Raw genomic sequence first — 22,636 nt, 5'->3', positions numbered from 1 at the left:
TTTTTTTCTTGCGTTACAAGGAAAAAGCTCATAATTCGCGTCCGAGATGCATCCTGATAAAGGGTTTTCTTCCTGCCGTGGTATCACACCCCATTCCCCATGGTGTGCGGAATTCCGTTGAGGCATAATCTCAATTGGCAGTGAACCTGTAGATCGTTTCAGTTGCTAGCTATGTCCTGGTTGGGCCAGGATTCCACAAAAAAGTCTGCGTACTCGAAGTTGATGCGGTGATCGTTCACCTATGCTCAGTACGGTTCACTTCTGCTCAGTATATCGTTCACCTATGTTTTTATAACTTTATGGCAGGGTTCGTAAAAAAAAGAAATGATGGCAGTAACACTGCTCAAGAGAAGCGGGGTTGGTGGCCAGTTCTAGGAACAGACTAACGAAGAACTCTTTCACATGACTGCTGTTGCGTTCGACGAGCCCTCCCTCCTTTACGTGAGTGCCGGGATCAAAGAAAAGCAGCCGCTTCACTTTGTGAAGCTAAGAAGGAGCAGGAAGACGCCCGGCTGGTTTTCATCTACTGGGAGGCAAGGCCACAACACTGCGTTTCCGCTGAAGACGGAAGTTGGGCCACCACGCTGGGCATCTCTGACTGTTGGGCCGCCGAAGCCCAAATCAACACCAGATGTCTAGGCATTGGCCCTCGGAGATGCTGAGCCCGCGACCGCCGTCCAACAAAGCATGGTGGTTGACCCAAGCACCCCGCTCGCTAGAAGCAAGCTTCGTATCGCCGGGATTATATGCGTGTTTGTGTTGTGTATGTGTATATTGAGGGTGCTGCCGGCAGGATGACGCTAGGAAGGACTGTAGGACCTGTTATTGGAGAGTGCGGTTCGGACCCATTCCCCGATCTAGGGATCTGGGGAGAAAGTACTTTATATAATGAGCCCCCCTTCCCCCCCCAGCGCTTTCAAAGAGGCTCTCGAAATGTATACATTATAAATAAACTTTCTTCAAGTCTTCCTTTCTCCTACCTCGGTGTCTTCATCCCAGATCTCCGGTGCCGCAAGGGCCAGTCGGAACAACTGGATGGCAGACGGTGAGATGAAACACTCGGCGACGAATAGCGTCGTGGACCGGAGATCAGCCAAAAGCCGTAGACCTGGAAATCGGCAAGGTCAACGCAACACAAGACCGCACGGTGTATGGTGAGTACCTTGCTTTGCTCTGAGGTATATCGAGTCTCTTGGCCCAGACTTGTTAAGAGTTCGATAATTTATAACTGCCTAGCAATTGTGGTTATTTTCTCAGTAGAGAGCAGCTTTCATCTTGAACCTGAATAAGATAAATAAGTCAGACCTTATACTCATGTGCAAAAAGTTGGGTATAGATGTAAGTGGATTATGCAGAAAGCCTCAGGTTATTCAGGCTATACAAGTTTTAGACGCTGATGAGGATGAATTACCAGAGTGCTGGTAGTTGGTTGAAGGAAATAAGCAGAAAGAGAAAGAAGAGAATGAGCGAAAGAAACAAGCAGAGAATTGCGAGCTAGAAATGAAGTGCATGAATCTGTAGATTCGTAGATTAATGAGCAGTTTAACAGAAGGTCAGCAAGTGCCACACGTCGCAATAAACTTTGCCCCTTTTAAAATAAAGGATTTAATGCAATCCTACAAAATTGGTGAGGACATAGAACTCTTTCTTGTCAATTTTGAAAGGACTTGTGAAAAAATTGGTTGTTCTAGTGCTGGCTGGCCTCAGCTTTTGTTGACATCGCTTCAATGCGAGGCAGCCGACATTGAATGCCGAAGATGCTAACCACTACGAAAACGTCAAGCGAGTACTGTTAGAAAGATTCCGCTTGTTCGCTGAAGCGTTTTTGTAGTGCATTGACTGTAGTGCATTGTAGTGCATTGTAGTGCATTGGTTGGGACAGGCGAGTCCTGCATGGACTATGCCTACAAGCTGAAAGCCAACTAGGTAAAGTGGTTGAAAAGTTTTGAAGCATTTGGCAACCATGATCGGGTCATTGAGGTAATAGGACTGGAACAGTTCTGTAAAAGAGTAGCGGATTCCATGCAATTTTGGATCAAAGATAGGACCCCTGCGACCATTCAGGCAGCTGCCAGGTTAGCAGAAGAATGCGCCTCGCAAAGGACCCGCAGTGAGGGGTGAGATGAAAGGACACAAAAGCGGCACGGTCAGGGAAGGCCTGCGAGAAGAGTGGGGTAAAGGGGAGTACATGCCCGCAAAGAGGAGAGAACAGGATAATGAACCAAGCGCGGGGGCACAAAAAGAACAGGACAGAAGGCATTTTGAGGAAAGGCGACCTATGATTTGCTATATCTGCAACCGCCCGGGACACATTGCTGCTGTTTTAAAAAAACGCAGCGTCTTCTTGTACGTTAGTGACACTGAAGGGAACGATAAATTGTTAGCACCCTATATGCATACTTTGACAATCGATGGGAAAGAATGCAAAGTGCTGAGGGATTGTGCGGCGACACTAGATGTCATTCATTCGTCCCTAGTAAGCACAGACGATTACACCAATGCATGCGGGTGGATAAGGCAAGTGGTCGAGATGCAGAGTGTCTGTTTGCCGGTCGCTAAAGTAGTTGTCGAGGACCCTTTTGGTAGGTTGGAGACTGAATCCACAGTGTCAAAGAACCTGCCTTTTCGGTACCCATACCTGTTTTCAAACAAATCAGACCAACTCTTAAAAGACAAGGCTTTAAACTTTTGGGAGGAGACAGTCTTGGCTCTCATGCGATCCAAGGCCCGAGAAATTGCCGATAAACTCACGCATGAGGAGATTGCAGAGACGAGTGCGCTCTATGACAGCAAAATAGGTGTCGCAAAAATTCTTTCTTAGAAAAGAAACACAGAGGTATTGGAAGAAAATGCAGCCACAAGTTCTGAAGTAGTGGGAGTAGTGGAACCGAGCTTGCTCCCGTTCCAAAAGTTGCTAGCTGTCTGTGCCAGTATCATGCGCAAAGAGAAGGCAGCCGACCAATGTATTAAGCAGCTCGATATTCATCCGCAGGAAAGTGTGGCGCGAAAAAACGTGAAGTTCTTTAGGAAGGAGGGAATGTTGTATCATGAGTATCAAGATAAGCATCAGAGATCCTTTGAACAGCTAGTTGTTCCCGCTAAATACAGGGGAGCTATTTTTCGCATGACCTATGATAACTCGTGGTCAGGACACTTGGGGATAAATAAAACAAAAGCAAGAGTGTTGAAGAAGTTTTACTGGCTGGGATGTTCTCGCGATGCAGAACAATTTGTTAAGTCGTGCAATGTGTGCCAGCGCGTGGGGAAACCGAATGACAAGTGGAAAGCACCGCTAAAACTGGTTCTCAATATAACTGAGCCATTTCAGCGGGTTGTCATAGACACAGTCGGACCCCTGCCAGTGACATCGTTGAGACACAAATACCTACTGACTTTGCTCTGTCCCATCACTAAATTCTCGGAGCTATTCCGCTAAAAGAACTTGGTTAATCTGAAATAGTTGACAGGCTCCTGAGCATTTTGTCTCGCATGGGGTTTCCGGCAGAACTCCAAAGTGATCAAAGCAGTGTCTTCACAAGCGCTTTAACGACAACTTTTCTGGAGCGATGTGGAATAATAGTAATACACAGCTCTATACGTCATCCCCAGACAAACAGTCTAGAGAAGTGGCATTTAGCGCTTAAACGGGTGCTAACGACTCTGTGTAAAGAGAACTCTCGCGATTGGGAACGCTGTCTCCTGCAGCTATGTTTGCGTTGCGTACAGTTCCGCACGAGTCGACATGGTTCAGTCCAGCGGAATTGGTACTGTATTTTTGCGCGTATAACCCGGCCCTGCGTATAATCCGCACCCCCATTTTCAGCACACCGAGAAAGAAAAAAAAATCCTCACGTATTGCCCGCACATTTGATATACAGGAAAGGCTGTACAAAAGCTACTGCTCAAGCAACATAGCACATATATAGACAGAAAAAGCTTTATTTAGCAAGCAGAATACGCTGTCTGCAAGGCCAGTCCCAATTCACTCACTGTCACTGCTCTCGCTAGAGCTATCACTTGAGCCGCAGTCCTCACTATTATGCACAAGGTCATCTTCGGTTCCATTCTTGTTGTTTGTGATGCAGCATGTTTTGAAACTTTTTTGCACCATCTCACTTGGAATGACCTTCCATGCCTCGACAATCCACTTGCAGAATAGGGCAATATCAGGTCTTCGGACTCGTCCTGTCGGCGTCAAGTCGTAGCAGCCTTCGGCCATCCACTCGGCGTAATAGCGCTTGACATGCGCTTTGAAGGGCTTGTTAAGCGACACATCTAGAGGCTGCAACATTGACGTCATTCCACCGGGTATAACAACTAAGTCGGTGCCGTTGCGTGAAAGGCGGTCCTTCACTTCCTCAGTTGTGTGGCCGCAGAACGAGTCAAGAATGAGCATGGACCTCTTTGCGAGCATTGCACCGGGCCTCTTCTCCCATACTGTCTTGATCCAGTCTACGAATAAGTCACTGTTCATCAACGCGTTCTCGTGTGCGCGCACCACCACAGCGGCAGGCAAATGAACCTTTGGTAGAGTTTTCCTTTTCAAGATGACGTGATGACGTACGGTCGCAGTTGCGTGCCGTTGGCGAGGGCAGAAAGCAAGACTGTGATGCGCAGTTTCGTGTTCCCGCCGGTCAGCATGCTCACCGAACCGCTGCCCGTCTTCTCAATCGTTGTGTCTAACGGCATTTCAAAATAAACAGGAGTTTTATCCGCATTGCCGATTTGCGAGAAAATGTAATTGTGCTGCTTTCGCAGGCCAATTACAAATCTCTGGTACTTGAGCAGCTTCTCCTCATAAGAAGCCGGCAAGCGTTGTGGAGAACTAGCGGTATCAGCGAGGTAAAGTGTGCTCACACTCGGCGACAATTTGACAGCACTACCCCTTCTAGTACACTGTAACAGCACCCTTGAAACAACAGAACCTAAATGCATGCCTGCTACCGCGTCAAAAAGTAGTACATTAATTTACTGATAATATCTATATAAAGTTTTTTCATTCTATTCCCTTCCATCTCTATAGGCACTATAACATCTCATTTACCTTGCTGAAATAAATACTGCTTTATTTATTATGGAACTTACTTTATTTATTATGGAACTTTCTAAGATAGCACCATCTTTACAGCAAGCCCTTTCCAAAAGTAAACATGGCGTCCGTGATGTAGGGACATGTGGAGGGTCACTGAGCGGTCACGAACGTCCAAAAAATATACTTGTGGTGTGAAAGTGAGATTTTACACTGAACAATCGAATTGTCTGTCCCCAAATGCTTTGCTAAATGCTTCAACGATGCAAGCAAGCGAAACCAAAATCAGCCGCAAGCTGCCGTGCTACTTGCGGAGCAACTCGAATTTGCGGAAACCGCCTCTGTAGCCTTCGCTACACTGTTAAGGGGCTTCACAGCACAACACGCATTGCTGTGAAGCAGCACTATAAGAAAAACCCCGTGTATTATCCGCACCTCCACTTTGCCACAGAAATTTTTGGGTTTTTGGTGCGGGTTATACGCGCGAAAATACAGTATACGGCCAGGAACTGCGATCCCTTCTCCACATGCTTAGGGAGATTTGGTCAGGAAGCGATGAAGAGACGACAGTGGTTGATTACGTTCTCCGCTTGCTCAAAAGAATTAGCATAGCACAGGAAATGGGGGAGGCTTGTATTAGCTCATCGCAGCTGAAAGCCAAAGCGTACTACGACCAAACCGCCAGAAAGAGAGTTTTCAAAGTAAACGACTGTGTAATGCTGCTACGACTTTCGGAGGCTAACAAAAGAAGTACAGTGAGAGGGCCCGGCCGAGATCGTGCAAAAACTGTCAGACACCAACTATGCAGTGAAGCTTGGAGGGTGTTGGAAGGGCATGAAAATATATCATGTAAACTTGATGAAACCGTACGTTGAGAGACAGGCCGTCGAGTGCCTTTCGCTCAATAGCTACGAAGAGATGCCCATTGAGTGCCCTCCGGGTTTCGGAGAAGTAGATCGGTCAGAAGCAGCGAATGCGCAATTGAAGAAGATGATTAGTCACACGAATTTTACAGGGGACCACATTCAGGACTTGGAGAACCTGATCAAGGAATTCAAGGGTTTATTTTTAGATAGACCGGGAAGAACAGATGAAATAGTCCATGATATTAAGTCGAGGTTTATTTTTAAATAGACCGGGAAGAACACATGAGATAGTCCATGATATTGGGTTGACATACGATGAGCCAGTCAAGGCATAACCATACCGCGTATCCCCGAAGCAGCGAGATACGATGCAAAAAGAAGTTCAAGGGATGCTCGAGTTAGGAGTAATAGAGGAGAGTGATAGCGACTACACTTCTCCCATAATTATGGTGGAAGTTCCCGGTAAGGAGCCGCATCTATGCATAGATTGTCGGTGGCTGAACTACAACACGAGAGATCAGCTCTATCCTATCCCTAACATCGAAGAAAGGATAGAGACCGTCAGTAAGGCATGGTACATTTCAACTCTTGATCTCATTGGCGGGTACTCGCAGGTGCCGTTGACGGCACGAGCAAGTTGCTACGCCGCGTTTGTAGCCTCCTATGGATCCTTCCGTCCACTGATGCTCAGTTTGGGGCTCAAGAATGCCCCGTTTTATTTACTCATGAACAGGGTGCTTCATGGACAGGGTGCTATTTACTCATTTTACTCATGGACAGGGTGCTTCATGGTTTAAATTATTTTGCCTTGCCTTACCTTGATGACATCGCCGCTTTTTCAGACTCTTGGGAGGCACATCTGAATTACTTAATGAACGTGTTTGAGCATCTAAGTAAGGCTGGTTTGAAAATAACGGCAGAAAAATGTAACTCAACTCAAGTGAGCTACCTGGGACATGTAGTCGGGCAAGGTCGTCGGATACCCTCTGATGTAAAAGTTGAGGCCCTCGCATCCTACTCATGAACCAAGACGAAAACTGACGTACGCGCTTTTTTGGGGCTTACGGGCTACTATCAGCACTACCTAGAAACTATTTGGAATTGGCGAGTCCGCTCACTGATGCACTGCAAAAAAAGGAACCCACCACATCGGTATGGGATCAAAAAAAGCAAAAATTGTTCCAAAATTTGAAGTCGGCGCTCATCAGCCATCCCATTTTGCAGGCACCTGATTATGGTTGACCATTCATTGTGCAATGTGATGGCGGTGACCGTGCCATGGGAGTGGTACTTTGTCAACGCGACGAGGCCGGGGCAGAACATCCCATTGTGTACGTTAGCCGTAAGCTAACTGTTCGAGAGGAGGCGTACAGTGCCTCCAAGAAGAGTGTGCCTGCTTAGTTTGGGCTGCACAAAAACTGTCTTGCTATCTTTCAGGCATCCGATTCACTTTTCAGACTGATCACTGCCTGCTCAAATGGCTGCAAAACGTGTCGCCCCAAAAATGGCCGTTTACTCAGGTGGAGTCTGGCACTCCAGCAGTATAACTTTGATATTGAGTACAGGAAAGGAAAAATGAACGGTAACGCTGATGGCTTAAGTAGATCTTCAGCATAAAGATATTTAAGAAAGCTCTTCTCTCGAAGTCTCGTATTCTGTTTGCCCATTTATACCTTTATCAAATGGGCGGCTTGAGTACTCAGAGGAAGATTATGATTGCTGCTCTCGTGTTTTAACTGTAATATAATGCATAAAGACTGTTTTATCTTACGCTTCATGTGGACTCGATCGGTCTTAGAGCGGACAGGGTGCTCTCCAGTGCTTGGGCTTGGGTGTGTGTGTTTGTGCAAACCCAGGAAGAAGGCCCTCCCACGAAATGACTGAAAATGACACGGTGCGTCATGAGCAGAGAATTGGAGAACGCCACCTAACAACGACACTGCAGTCAACCTGTTTAGCTGGTCCCCCCTCAGGTTGTGTCTCCGGCCTGTGGACGAGCTGTTGCATTCGACGAGCCCTCCCTCTTTACTCGGGTGCTGGTATCAAAGAAAAGCAGCCGCTTCACTTTGTTAAGCTAAGGATGAGTGCAAAGACGCCCCGCTGATTTTCGTCTGCTGGGAGGCAAGGCCACAACACCGCGTTTCCGCTAAAGACGGAAGTTGGACCACCACGCTGGGCGTCTCTGACTGTTGGGCTGCCGACGCCCAAATCAACACCAGATGTCTAGGCATTGGCCCTCGGAGATGCCGAGCCTGCGACCGCCGTTCGACAAAGCATGGGTGGTCGACCCGAGCACCCCGCTCGCTGGAAGCAAGCTTCGTATTGCCGGGACCATATGTGTGTTTGTGTTGTGTATGTGTGTATGTTAAGGGTGGTGCCGGCATGATGACGCTAGGAAGGACTGTAGGACTTGTTATTGGACAGCGCGGTCCAGACCCATTCCCCAATCTAAGGGTCTGGGGAGAAAGTACTCTATATAATAAGCTCCCTTTGGGCCTTCAAAGAGGCTCTTGAAATGTATACGATGTAAATAAACTTTCTTCAAGTCTCCCTTCCTCCTGCTTCGGCGTCTTCATCCCGGATCTCCTGTGTCGCAAGGGCCAAACGCAACACTGCTGAAGAGCGCATACGCGTGTTCTCGTTCCTCTGGCCGCTGTGCTTCGCACTTATTGACTCGGCGGTTGATGCTTGCATGTTCAGGTTGAAAACAATGAGTGGCTGTACCTGACTAAAAAAGTTAAAGTTGCACTGTCAGGGTGAAGTAATAATTGCGAGCACAGCAAATTGTAATGTTATACGAAGTGAGGCTGGCAGCTGTTATGGATCCAATTTCGTGCAATTGTTAATAAAAAGGTTGCAATTTCTCCGCAAGGTTGAAGCAATGAATCTCATGGAATGTAACGCTGAGAATGGCAAGCAGATCGAAACGTGAAGCATGGTGCTCACACACAAAAGACGCACAAATACGATACTCGCAGGACGAGAGCGAACTAACAACGTTTACCGCTCTACACGTAACACGCTGTTTAAACAAAAACTATTCACGATACGTAATCACAGGTACAGATGAGTACAAACTAACAAGTGTCCCAGTTATTATACGTCGCTGTGTATGAAAAGCGCACTGTTTTCGTAAAAGGGGCCTGTGTAGAGACCAAAGTGACCTTTGTGGGCCCGGCAACTAACAGTTTCGTTTCAGAGAAAGCCGAAGGCACACGATTCCCCCACCAAAGGATAAGCGCGCGCGCGCGCACAGGCATTCATCCACGAGGCTCAGTACACGTCAGAGATAAGCATGTGTCGGCGCATCGCGACGAGCGCGGGCGGCGAGTACGGGCGGCTTTTTGTTCTTTGAGTGTTTATATATATAGTACGTATACATATACAATGAAGGATGGCGGTGGTGGTGACGAGAATCAACAGCCTGCATAAAAAGGGGCCAGACGCATTTTGTCTTTTCTGTCAAATGAATCTTGTAGTGAGCAAAGCTTTCACCCGTGCTTTTGCGACAAGCAGCTGCGCCGTTCCATACATTCACGTGTGTCCCAGGAAGACACACTCAAGTTGTTTTGACTGAAATAGATTCTGCTAGTTGCATTGATCCTTTGAGACTTTCATCTTAGTGAAAAACTCTATCCTCGTGTGTTCGGCCCCTCCTAGCCATTATAAGAAAGCAAGGCTGATGTTGGCGCTTGATTGAGACCCCCCTCCCACCCCCTTTTGTTTTTCGCTATGTTTCTTGTTTGTTTGTTTGTCCTTGTTTTGTTTTTTGTGCCGCACCCCCCCTCCCCCCCGTTGCGGAAATCTCCTGGATTCAGAATCCTTGAACTTGGCAGATATGCCAACCGATGTCTCTTGGATGCTCACCCTTTAGAACAGTCTTGGGCATGCAATTTATATCACGGGAAGTATACGTGACGTTTCCGAATGACGGGAGCCCGTGCACCTTCTCTGACGAAGGTGCTAGTACGGTTTGTGACAGATTGAACCCTGTAGCCACCGAAAAGGCAGTGACGCCGTTCACAGATGATTCGTTCAGTAGCTGCAGCAGCGGCTGGATCGTGAAGTCCATGACTCACGAAGCACCATTGTAATGGTGAGAAACACAGAGTTAGCACCCATTCCTGGGCTGGCTATTCTGTATTCTGCCTTAGTCTTCCTTCTCTTCCCCCAGCTGGCTCCTTGCGCACTAAACACCCGATGCCGCTGCTCTTAGTCATAACAATATATATTGTCACGGTAATAAAATCAATGCAAGTAACAGCGTAGCAAAAAGCGGAACAGCTTCGATCGAGCAGCGGGAGTTCGTCGACGTCTTTCTCCAGCCCAAATCCTTCGACACGCACAAGTAATGAAAAAACTAGCCACGCGACAGCCAGAAACACACTACATGCTCGTGCCATTACTCCTCTTTGTTACATTTGGCTCGGCAATTCATCTGGGAAGACGTCATTGTGCGTAAGCCGGTCTGCTAGGATGCTTTCAACCCCATCGGTGCCCAGTCTGCAAGACGCTGTCCTGTAGAGGTTTCAGGTAGTGGTCTGGTCACAACGAAAGCTTCGTAAGACAACCCTTTTGTTGAATGAATTCGAACAGCGTGGGATGGGGCCACTGTGGAGGTTCTCATAGAGTTAACCTTTCGAGTCGGCTGTCGTCGCTGACGCGAAAATGTCACAAAAGCACCAGGGACCGCTGCTGACATTCGTGCCATCAGCCATCTCCCCGGAGGAATTCGACTTTCCCTCTCCAGACTCTACTTCCTCGCCTTGTGGTGCCTTCAAGGCATGGGCCGGGTACGTCATTGTGTAGTGCGCTCATGCTACTATTGGACCTATTCACCCAGCTGAGTGGTGCAAGATCTACACTCTTTCTGACGGATGGGCCACTGAGACTTCGTCACCTGATTTGAGGCAGGAGTAGTCACCGCCTTCTTCGGACCTCCGTGTAAGGAGACGGAGGGCTATAAAAGCTGTACACATTTTGTTAATAATCGCAGAATCTTATGAATCTCTGTACAGTTCCCATCTTTCAACTATCATGTGAATAAACCTTCGTTCAGTCTCAAGAATGCATTCCCTCAATGGCGAGCATCGGCTGTGTGGACGACGGTGGGGTGCCAGCTACTCTATAAAAACCCGCCGTACCTGCGATTGACCTAGATGCTAAACACCCTCTCGAAAAGGGTCGACCCGATGCTTTCAGATGTATGGAGGCAAGAGCAAGTCTTCAGCGTGAGTAGTACAGCTTCATCCTAGCCACGTGGACGATGTCCAGCTGGGCACCAGGACTGAAGGACCGCACACTGGGCTCTGCGATAACTTCGTAGTTTACATCATTGAGGCGCTGAAGAACCCAGTAAGGGCCGAAATAACGATGCAAGAGTTTCTCAGAGCAGCCGTGTTGGCGTATGGGACTTCAGAGCCATACTTTTTCTCCGGGGTGGTAGGTGACTTCTCTGTGCCGAAGGTTGTGCCTATGAGCATCGTGTTGTTGCAGAGAGCCAATGCGCAAGCGAGCTAGTTGTCGAGCTCCTTCGGCTTGCTGCGCATACTGGTCAGCATTTTCGTGGTGGTCGTAAAAGCGTCAGGTAAGAGCATGGCATCTAACATCGTAGTAAATTCGCAGCCGTGAAGCAGGTGAAAAGGTGTAAATCCTTTAGTTTCTCGCAGGGCGGTGTTATATGCGAAAGTTACGAAAGGGAGGACACTGTCCCAGTTCTTATAGTCTACGTCGACATACATGGAAGTCTACGTTGACATACATACAGTACAGCAACGTAAATATTTTATTTTTTAACTTTAGACTACAAGCTACATAATATGAAAAGTTTAGTTCGTTTGATGCCTGAGGACAAAGCGGAATATTTTAAATTCTGTCATGTGAGAGGGGCAAAACGCGACAAAAAGGCATTCAATTGCCTTAGAGAGTGTCTCGTTCATTGAACCTTCAACTTACACTCTCTATGTATTGTATTTCTTTGTTTAGGAGGGTTCGTATATTCAAAATAATATCATATAGAGCTTTCTGGGAGGAAAACGACATGAAAAAGTACTGATTGTCATTTAGGACATGACACCCTCCGTTCGCGCTGCATCGAGGTTTTTCCGTGTCTCAAGAGACGCATAAAATTGGCGGAATATCCAAGTGAAGTCGTTCTCAAACACGTCTTGAGATTGAGTTTTAGGGACGTTTCTCCAATACCCTAATTAAAAAAAAGTGCTAGAAAATCGGAATCTAGCACAGTTTTAAATTGATTGCCTCACAAAGCCCAGCGGACAAAGTTACAAGCCATAAAATGCCTGAGTAGTTCTGCATCAAAATGGCATAAAGAGATAAAGAAGATATGTCAAAAGATATCTAGCCTCCAATTGTTGTATAATACAATAAGGGGAAAGCTTTCAACGAAAGAGAACATTAGCACGAAAAAAGACTTGCGGTGTTTGATCTGGAAGGAGTTTCGGAGCAACACAACATCACAATCTGTCTAGATTGTATGCATGGAGTCTATTAGGACTGTGTAAGGGTCCACTGAGTGAATTTCAACTCTTTCTACTGCAAAAACTGAAGGAATAAATTTTTTTTCGCACTTTCCCGTTTTGCCCCATGCAGCGTCTCGTTTTGCCCTGAAAGTTGGGGCAGAATGGGACATCTGGAGCACACATACATCAAACAACTTTGTTAATTACATACAAAGAACTTTATTAGGACATCTGAAGCATTTTTTGTTTATTTTTAAAACAATGATTGGCAACATTGCATCATTTATGTAGCACATACCTTGTACCCAACGGAAAGTATCTGCATTGACATTTAATTGTAAGGGATGAAATAAAAATATTCACTATTTAAAATATTTTATCGCATTTTACCCCACCCTAACCTAAATGCGAAGAAAAGCAGAAGAAAAGATAACTTGCCGTGGTCAGGGACCAACCCTGCGAGCTTCGAATAACGCGTTCAATGCAAGCTACCACGGTGGCTATCCCCCCGTCCACTTTAGGGAGTATATTGTCACAGTAATGAAATCAGTGCAAGTAACAATGTAGCAAACAGCGGAACAGCTTCGATCGAGCAGCGCGAGTTCGTCATCGTCTTTCTGCCGACCAAACCCTTCGACACGCACAAGTAATGATGACACTAGCTAGCAACAGCCAGAAACCCACTACATGCTCATGTCATTACTTCCCCTCCCGAAAAGCATCGACTCGATGCTTTCAATTGTATGAAGGCATGCAAGAGCATGTCTTCAGTGTGAGTAATACGGCTTCATTCTAGCCACGTGGACGATGTCCGGCTGGGCACCATGACAAAAGGACTGCACGCTGGGCTCTGCGATAACTTTGTAGTTTACATCGCTGAAGCGCTGAAGAACCCGGTAAGGGCCGAAATAACGATGCAAGAGCTTCTCAGAACGGCCGTGTTGGCGTATGGAACTCCAGAGCAATACTTCTTCTCCGGGGTGGTAGGTGAGTTCTCTTGGCGAAGGGTGTACCTATGAGCATCACGTTGTTGCTCAGAGCGAATGCGCAAGCAAGCTAGTTGTCGAGCTTCTTCGGCACGTGCGCATACTAGTCAGCATTTTCGGTGGTGGTCGTAAAGGCGTCTGGTAAAAGCATGGTGTCTAACATCGTTATAACTTCGCGGCCGTGAAGCAGGTGGAAAGGTGTAAATCCTGTAGTTTCTTGCACGGCGGTGTTATATGCGAAAGCGTGCTCTCGGGGGGCTGCAAGAATCAGCGAGGCCGAGTCATGTGCGATCCGGAAAGGATCTCTCCTCGTTGGTCGGCGTCTGGTAAGCACGTGTTTCCTTCGTCTGCGTCCCCTTGGGAACTGCCGGACTGTAGCCTGTGCCTGGGTGCCTTAGCATCCCCGGCGGGCGTGTTTACTTGAGTGTTAACTCCGGTACCGTACACTAAGCCAACAGCGGTGTCTAGGGCTTGAAGTGGTCGCACGACACCAAGCCGCCAAAGGCAATGAAGTGTTTGTGTATTTCTGTTAACCGGACACTGTCTGTTTGGCCGCACCGTACTATGCGCTTTGTTAGTTGAGCGCGCGCAGAGCGAGGCGCTACACGTGAGTAGGTGAAGGAGACGCGGCCCTGTGGCTCGCTAAGCCTGAACTTGTGGTGATCATTCGCTACGGTGAGTAGCAAGGTCACCACAGTGTGGCCGATACGAACCAGAGTACACGTGAACCCTAAATGCCCGGAAGATGGTTTGTCATGGCAAGTCTTAAGGATATCGTCTCGCATCACAGATGGTACGACCAGTAGGGCGGTTTGAGCATTGGGATCAAAGCTCCGCTTGTACAAGATGTCACAAAGAAAAAATGACGAAATGGTGCGGCTGAATGTTCGTGGGGGCTGTTCAAGCTTGTCCTCGAGATAGTCGATGATTGGGCGAAGTTCTGTGTCATGACGCTGTTTCTAAGCTAAGTCAGAGGCTGTGACGGCCATAAGGAAACTTTCATCGTCAGTTTGGTCAGGAGGAATCGACTTTACTGGGGCATGTGATAGGCAGTCAGCATGGGTGTGCTTGTGTCCCGACATTTAAACCACCGTAACGTCAAATTTTTGTAGGCGGAGACTCCATCGAGCAAGGCGGTCCGAAGGGTCTTTGAGGCCTACAAGGCAGCACAAAGCATGGTGGTCTGTGACTACTTTGAGCGGTCGCCCGTACAAATATGGTCGGAACTTGGCCATGGCCCACATGACAGCTAGGCATTCCTTCTCTGTGGTGCAATAGTTGGTTTCAGCCGATGATAATGTACGACTAGCGTAGGTGATTACTCGCTCGATACCTTCAAGCCATTGCACAAGGACGGCTCCGAGGCCGTTACTTGCATCTGTACACACTTCAGTGTCGGCATTTTTGTCAAAATGACCGAAAATTGAAAGAGTCTCGAGGCACCATCGTACGTCGCAAAAAGCTTCGTGTTATTTTGGGGCCCATACAAAAGCAAGGCTGTCTCTCACGAGTTTGTGGAAAGGTTCTGATATTTTGGAAAAGTTCGGAACGAAGCGACGATAGTATGCACAAAGGCCAAGTAAACAGCGTACGACGTATTTGTTCGCTGTAGTTGGGAAGGCAGCGACAACCAGTGTTTTGTCGGGGTTTGTGCGAATTGCGTCACTGTTGACGACATGGCCGAGAAACTTGATCTCCTAATAGCCGAAGTGGCATTTTTTGGGCTTGAGGGACAGGCAGCTGTTCGGAGCGCCTCAAGTAATGCACAAATACGCTTGAAGGTGCTGCTCAAAGTCGATGAAAAAACGGCGACGTCATGTAAATAGACAAGACACGATTGCCACTTGAGACCGAACAAGACTGTCCATCATTTGTTGAAAAGTCGCGGGAGCAGAGCATAGTGCAAAAAGAAGCACTTTGAATTCGAAGAGCCTGTCAGAAGTAATGAAGGAAGTTTTTTCCTGGTCTTGCTCATCGACCTGAATTTGCCAATAACCACTGCGTAGTTTCATGGATGAAAAGTATCGGGCGTTTCTAAGGCGGTGGAGTGAGTCGTCGATGTGAGGAAGCGGATAAACATCTTTCTTTGTCACGGTGTCCAGTTTACGATAACACAGAAATGCAATGCATCGTCTTTCTTTTTCACCAACACAACCAGTGATTCCCAGGAGCTTGTAGATGGCTGAATGGTGTTGTCAGCAAGCATTTGTTGCACTTGGTCGTGGATGGCGTCTTGTTTTCTGCAGGAAACCTGATAAGCATGTTGTTGTATAGGCCCTTCGTTGGGCTCTGTTACGATTCTGTGCTTCGCGATGGGTGTTTGTTTGATTTTGGACATCGTGGCAAAGCAATCACTGAAAGAAAGCAGGAGGAAGCAAAGACTCTACTGCTGTAAAGTCGACAGTGCACGATTCACATAAAGCTTAACGGGAGACTCTTTGTCGTCGTGAGGACCGGAAGAGAGTTGCACGGGCGATAAGCTGGCTTTCGAGTCTCCGATTTCTTCGAAGTAAGCGATGACACACTGTCTCATGAATTTCTGGTATTCATCACTGAAATTTGTTGAAATTTTCGCAGGCTCTTGTGTCAGTTCTATGAGACCACGGGCGACGCATACTTGACAAGACAAGAGCAGGGACACATTGCCTTCCACAACTCCGAGAGCCGTTCGGCTGATATCACTCAGCTTGTTAACCAAAACACTGAAACGGGGCAGTACTGTCACTGAATCGTCGGATACACGCAACGCCATCATAAGCGATTTCCAATCCTGAGAATGTGCTTTACGTGAAAATGTCACTAGCGATTCTCGGAGATTTATAATAGCCCCATATTCTCAAAGGAAGTCTAATCCCAAGATGACCTGCGTGGAGCATTCCCGCTGTACGACGAAAGTCCCGATGAAGGTCGAAGCGCCAATATGTACTCGGGCAGTGCACCTCCCAACCGGCGTCACTAGATGACTACCCGCAGTACGGAGCTGCGGACCGTTCCATGGCATCGCCTCTTTTCGAAGAGCAGCCGCGAAGTCACCACTCATAACGGAGTAATCAGCGCCAGTATCCACAAGTGCGGTGGCCTAGTGATTGTTGACGATTATAGAAATATCGGCGGAAATTGCTGCATCCCATTCAGAAAATTTCGTGACAGAGAAATCGGCGTTGTGAACGTGTTGGGTAGGAGGGTGTTTGTCAGTTCGGGCAACAAAAGTGGCGTCACCCCTGGAGGCCACTGGCCTCGGTTTTCCTAGCAAGGGCTAGGACTCGGGGACCTATTTCGTACACCAGAGAACGTGGTGTAACGACTAAGCGAGCTGAGGCGCCGAGAAGAAGGTGAGCGTGGCCGGTGGCTTTGTAAGGGAGAGAATGGCTGTTGTGCTGCTAAGTATTGCTGAATCTCACGACGACGCTCCCCATTGCTGGGTTGACGCGCGTTAGGGTGAAACCCCTGAATGCCCATCCTGTGATACGAAGACTGGCGGAACAGATGGCCCGCTTCGCCGCAGTGGTAGTAAGAGGGGCCTGTTTTCAGAGGTGCGCAATATGTCAGATTTACGGGTCACTTCACACGGAACGATATACTGGAAAGTGCTCTCATAGTTATTTGCAGGTGCGAATTGACGGGCCGATGGTGAAAAAGTAGAGGGTGGCCAGCGTCCGGTACAAAATTGAGGACACCTCAATTCTTCAGCGTAAGACAGAGCTGGAGCTTTGGAACGCATGGGGAGCAATCGTTGGGTCACATTCCCGAGTTCATCGCGAATAATGTCACACAGAGTCGTCACACTTGGGTGAGTAAAAGTGGGATGAACTTTTTCTAGCTCCTCGCGGACCACATTCCGCACAAGCTCCCGGAGTGCTGATAAGTCCTGTCCACAGGTGAAAAGTAACAGCGCGGCAACAGAAGCTTGGCGGTCGTACTGCAGAGAGCGTTGCTGAAGTGCTCGTTTAATGGTAGTAGCTTCAGCGATGAACTCATCGACAGTGGTTGGGGGCTTGCGTATGAGTCCAGCAAAAAGTTGCTCCTCACCACCCCGCAGGAGAAGTTCAACTTTTTTGTCTCATCCATCTCTGGTCAGCGCGCTCAAACAAGCGCGACATGTCTTAGACAAACATACCCTCGTTTTCATTTGGCTTCTGAACGCGGCTCTGCAGAGCCTGCTCGGCTTTTTCTTTCCTTTTAGGATTTCTAAAAGCCTGGCCTAGCTGTCACTGAAATTCTTGTCAGTTGGTGATAGACGGCTCATGGTTCTCATACCAGATGCGGGCATAGTCTTTAATTGCGAAATAGACGTAGTGAAGCTTCTTGGTTTCATTCCATTCGTTGGCAGCTGCAACCCGATCGAAGTGGTCTAGCCAGTCATCTACGTCCTCGAACACATCATCATAAAACGGCTTCGGGGTGCATGCTGTGTAGACGACGCCTGGGGTGGATGTGAGTTGGGCTACGTTGCTCTCTTGCGTCTGACTTGCCGTTGTAGTGGTCATTCTTGCCGTTGTAGTGGTCATTCTTGCCGAGCTCAAGGGACCAAATTCAAGAGGTAGTCCTAGCAAGCGGCGGCTGTGGCAAAGTGTCAGGTTTTCCTCTGAAATTGTTGAAATGGTCGCAGAAGCTTGAAGTGACTTGAGTTCAAACTAGCGAATCGGAATTGTACCCAGCAGCTCCACCAGTTTGTCACGGTAATAAAATCAGTAACAATGTAGCAAACAGCGGAACAGCTTCGATCGAGCACAACAAATTCTTTCTCCAGCCCAAATCCTTCGACGCTCGTAAATAATAAAGAAACTAGCCACGCAACAGCCAGAAACCCACTACATGCTCGTGTCAATATATATATATATATATATATATATATATATATATATATATATATGTGTGTGTGTGTGTGTGTGTGTGTGTGTGTGTGTGTGTGTGTGTGTGTTACAAAGAAGATTTATTGAGCAAGAAGGTTGTTGCTAGTCTGGCGATGCACCAGCCGCAGTTCACGAGTTCGAGCCTCTACTGCACGCCCAATGCTCTTGCCTCTGTGCCGGAGTACTTCCTCTTCTTTACAATGGCCCCGCGGAAAAAAAGGAGTCATCCTGGCGACTTAGTCCTGTGCAGGCGACGTAGAACCATGGTACTGCTTGAGTCTCTGGACGTGTACTACCTCACGGTTGTGACGTCGCAATTACGGTGGCGTAAGAGGCTCAATGAGGTAATTTACTTCAGAAGTCTGTTCGAGAATACGATATGGCGCATCGTACTTTGGCAGCAGTTTGGAAGAGAGCCCAGGTGTGCGATGTGGCACTGACAGCCACACAAGGGCACCTGGAAGAAAAACGGGAATTGAGGTCTGGGCATCATGAATTGCTTTTTGCAGGTTTTGGTCATCGGAAATAAAGCGACGAGCTAACTGGCGACATTCTTCTGCGTGTCTTGCAGCGTCCGAGATCGGCAGGCACTCGGATGCGTCTGGTCGATAGGGCAGATTGGTGTTAATGATGTGGAGGGGTGACGGCCGTAGAGGAGGTAAGAAAAGGAGAAACCTGTTGTTGCTTGCGTTGCTGTATTATAGGTGTATGTAATGAATGGGAGAACTAAGTTCCAGTCAGAGTGATCAGGCGTCACGTATATAAAGAGCATATCACCGAGTGTATGATTAAAGCGCTCGGTAGCCCCATTGGTTTGAGGGTGTTAAGGAGTACATGTGCGATGTACAATAGCACACTCAGCGAGCAATTGTTCAATGACCTTGGACAAAATGGCGCGGCCACGGTCGCTGAGGAGTTCTTGAGGGCCTCCATGATCCAACAAAAAATGAGGCAGTAGGAAAGTGGCAACCTCCTGTGCTGTAGCGGTTTGAAGAGCAGCGGTCTCAGCTTAGCGCGTTAAGTGGTCGATAGCAACTATTATCCACCTGTTGCCAGTCGGAGATCTATTCCGACCCATTTGAAGGGTCGGGAAGGGCATTGTAAAGGCTGCAGTTCACCGGCGGAGGCGTGCGGTGCAGATTTTCAGCGCTGACCGTCGGCAGAAGAGCGGACGAAGTTGCGTATGAAGGTGTACATACCACGCCAGTAGTAACGATGTCGAAGCCTTTCGAAGGTCTTGAAGACTCCTGCGTAGCCACATTGTGGGTCAGCGTGGAAAGAGGAACAGATCTGTGACCTCAGGGTTCGTGAAACGACGAGCAGCCACTTGCGTCCCTCTGGTACGTAGTTGCGTCGATAGAGAAGCGTGTCACGTGTCAAGAAGTGTGGAACTTGACGCCGGAGCGTTCGCGTCTTTGGGAGTTCAGAAGTGTCGGAGAGATGATTGAAAAGAGACGCAGTCCACGGGTCATTGTGTTGTTCGATAGCAATGATGTCAAAGGCAAGAGATGACAATGTAGGATCGCAAGCGAAGTCAGCTATGGCATTCTGAGCAAGGGGGGAACGGGAAAGGGCGTCAGGGTCAGCATGCTTCCATCCTGACCAATAAACCACGCGTATGTCATAATCTTGGATTTTCAATGCCCAGCGAGTGAGGTGGCCAGATGGGTCTTTTAACCTGCCGGCACAGCGCATGGTGGTCGGTCATGACGTCAAAAGAAGGGCCATACAGGTTTGGGAGAAACTTTTTAAGGGCCCACACAATGGCCAAACACTCCCTCTCTGTGAAGCTGTAGTTGCTCTCTGCCTTGGTGAGTGTGCGACTAGCGTATACTACGATGTAATCCGTACGCTCCGGTTTGCAAGCACAGCACCCAAGTCTACACCACTGGTGTCGGTTTGGATTTCAGTTCGAGCTTCAGGATCAAAATAGCGTAGAATGGGTGGCGTCGTGAGAAGCCGTCGCAAGGTGTTGAAAGCCTCGTCGCAGGCAGGGGAGAGGTCTTTACAGTTGCCAAGGGGTTGCGTGAGAGGTGATGCACCAGCCGCAGTTCACGAGCTCGAGCCTCTGCGTCACGCTCAATGCTGCTGCCTCTGCGCTGGAGTACTTTCTCTTCGTTAGAATATATATCTTTGTCTCTCTCTCCCTCTCTCTCTCTCTGTGTGTGTGTGCGCGTGTGTGTGTGTGTGTGTACACACACACACACACACACACACACACACACACACACACACACATACAGGGGTCCCGATAACCTGTGCCAGAATTTTGACAATGAAAGGCACTTCAGAGGGGAATTGAACTAAATGTATACTATTCTCACGAGCCTGTAGATACTCAGGTGATTTTTGTTTCCCCCTCAGCTAATTACTTATTTATAATTAATTGCCATCTTTTTTAATTTATTAGCTGAAAACCCCAAATACTCCCACTGAGCTGTAGAGCACTTTTAGAAACCACAGACTCAATTGTTTTCTGTACAATATATATTTTTCACGCTGTATATTAATTTCTTTTTGAATTGTAAAGAAGGCTTGAGAAAACTAAAAAGCCACGTGACGAACCGCGAGCGTGCTTTTGCTGGGTTTTTCACAACCTGGCAAAAATAACAGTGTAACATGTATTGTATAGGAAACAATTGAGTCAGTGGTTTCCGAAAGGGCTCTATAGCTCAGAGGCCATATTTTGGGGATTTATTGAAATTAAAATTTTTGGTAATTAGTTAACTTACAAGAAAATAAAAAATAGTCAGAGTATCTACAGGCTAGTGCGAATAGTATACGTTCGATTCAATTTGCCTTTGAAGTGCCTTTCATTTTCAAAATCTTGGCTCAAGTTGCGGGACAGGCTACATATATGAAGTATTACTATGAATTCGTTTTTGGTGCAATAGAGTAACTTTTGGTCTTTGGTGCACAAAACCTTGGAATTAAGTTTGTTTTCTTCCAGTATGAAAGAGAGCAATGCACTTATTTCTTGTATCTTCGAATTTTCTTTGCAAGGTATTTTCTCAAAGTAGCCGTTCTATCTATTTGACTAAGTAGTCTATACGGTGGCGAAGCAGATCACAGGGTTTCAGAGATAAAACAATGGAAGCCGTGCCCCAAATGAACGCTCTTTCTTAGCAAAGCTGCTTTTTACAGCATATCCAGTTGGGAATCGTGGTGAGATGATTTCGTCTACATTATAATAATAAGTACAGTAGGTTTTAAATTCGATTGTGGGATGCCATGTGAATGGAAGGACATATTTCAGCACAAAACATAACTGTTTATTAGCGTAGTAGCAGCAGCGTGGCGAGCATGTCGACGCTGTGCTCGAACGGTTGGAGTAACAAAGATAACTTCCAAGACGATAGTTATAGCGCGAGAACAAAACGACGACACAGACAAGAAGGACAAGAAGGAAACGTGTCCTTCTTCTTGTCTCTGTGTCGTCATTTTGTTCTCGCGCTACAACTATCGTCATGCCATACCAACCAGCCCAAGGTGCCACACTTATAACTTCCAAACTTGGCAGCTTGGGTTTATAGCCACCAATGGTGATGTAAGCCTCCGATCATGCTGCGGTGTCACTGTCCTTTATCGGAAGGGTTTTGAAACAAGTGGCCATGTCACGCTAGGCTGCGCAAGTTTGTGTGCAAGTGGTAGCCACATCACGCACACACGCACCCCCCTCTCCCCTGTGGAGTGCACAGCTCAGGGTCTGTAGATATCTGGTAAACGTATCAGGCGTTCAAAGCCTGTCAAAGAAAGGAACGGGCTGCGACGTAGGTGGCTGTGGATAGATGCCTATGGAAGGAGTGGCACTGCCCAGTTCGTTCACACTAAAATATGTGGGCTTGAGCCGGTCGATAGAGACGCTGACGTCGTTCCCGTTCATGCCCAGAGTGAAGTTGTCGTTGCGATGGACGACTATGTAGGGTCCGCTGTAGGGGGACGGGAAAAGATATGTGGTACGGTGAATGATTGTCAACATTGAGTGTACCTTGATGCTTGGCTGTTGGGTGGCTTTTTGCTGTCCTGGTGTTGAATGTCCCGTTGTGGCGTCAAGGAGACCGTCGTGGAGGCAGTCCGGGAGGAGGTTGCATACCTGCTAAGTCTCCCCGATTGTTTGGTAGACTCCCGGACTTCGACCGTTTGTACCGTTTGTAAGCTTCTCATGAAAATCTCCCGCCAATGAAAATTTCTGTGCGTGATCTGTCCACATTGACAAAAATGCAGGTCAATCTGCTCCAGGCTTTTGTGAAATTCCTCAGCCAAATTCTACTGTGTCCATTGGACCAGTAGAATTTGTACGAATTTGTGAAATTCCTCAGCCAAATTCTACTGTGTTCATTAGACCAAGATTCAAATGTTCTGAAGACCTTTCCTAATCTCGGCTAGTGATATTAAATTTGGTAATAAAATCGCTGAATAAAAG

General features: G+C 47.5%; 1 protein-coding gene across 3 annotated transcripts in view; it reads left to right on the top strand.

The window, feature by feature from the left end:
• LOC119172387 (uncharacterized) overlaps window positions 1-22,636 on the top strand; it is a 150,259-nt gene that overhangs the window by 27,436 nt on the left and 100,187 nt on the right. The window contains exon 2 of one of the 3 annotated variants that reach the window (XM_075893697.1): window positions 1,000-1,154. The exons of the other annotated variants lie outside the window; for them this stretch is intronic. The gene's annotated coding sequence lies outside the window, so the exon portion shown is untranslated. The remainder of the gene's footprint in view (window positions 1-999; window positions 1,155-22,636) is intronic. 3 annotated transcript variants of the gene reach the window in all.

This window comes from Rhipicephalus microplus, chromosome 4, assembly GCF_043290135.1.
Source record: "Rhipicephalus microplus isolate Deutch F79 chromosome 4, USDA_Rmic, whole genome shotgun sequence".
Taxonomy (NCBI): Eukaryota; Metazoa; Arthropoda; class Arachnida; order Ixodida; family Ixodidae; genus Rhipicephalus; species Rhipicephalus microplus.
Note: the sequence above shows the minus strand (reverse complement) of the source record. Positions and strands in the feature narration are given on the sequence as shown.